The sequence below is a fragment of the Triticum dicoccoides genome, chromosome 4A (genome assembly GCF_002162155.2).
Source record: "Triticum dicoccoides isolate Atlit2015 ecotype Zavitan chromosome 4A, WEW_v2.0, whole genome shotgun sequence".
Taxonomy (NCBI): domain Eukaryota; kingdom Viridiplantae; phylum Streptophyta; class Magnoliopsida; order Poales; family Poaceae; genus Triticum; species Triticum dicoccoides.
The window spans coordinates 513,413,489-513,413,988 of record NC_041386.1 but is presented as its reverse complement, the minus strand read 5'-3'; positions in this window follow the sequence as shown (position 1 = coordinate 513,413,988).

Sequence of the window (500 nt, the reverse complement as noted above, 5' to 3'; positions counted from 1 at the left end):
GCAACCTGCGGGGCCACCTCGGGGCAACTTGAGGGCTGGTTTTACTCGTAGCTTGACCTATCCGGTGTGTCCTGAGAACGAGATACGTGCGACTCTTATCGGGATTGTCGACACATGGGGCGGCTTTGCTGGTCTTGTTTTACCATTATCAAAATGTCTTGTAACCTGGATTCCGAGTCTGATCGGGTCTTCCTGGGAGAAGGAATATCCTTCGTTGACTGAGAGAGCTTGTGATGGGCTAAGTTGGGACACCCCTGCAGGGTATAAACTTTTGAGAGCCGTGCCCGCGGTTATGTGTCAGATGGGAATTTGTTAATATCCGGTTGTAGAGAACTTGACACTTGACTTAATTAAAATGCATCAACCGTGTGTGTAGCCGTGATGGTCTCTTTCCGGCGGAGTCTGCGAAGTGAACACGGTCTTGTGTTATGCTTGAACGTAAGTAGTTTCAGGATCACTTCTTGATCATTTATAGCTTCTCGACCGTTTCTTTGCTTCTC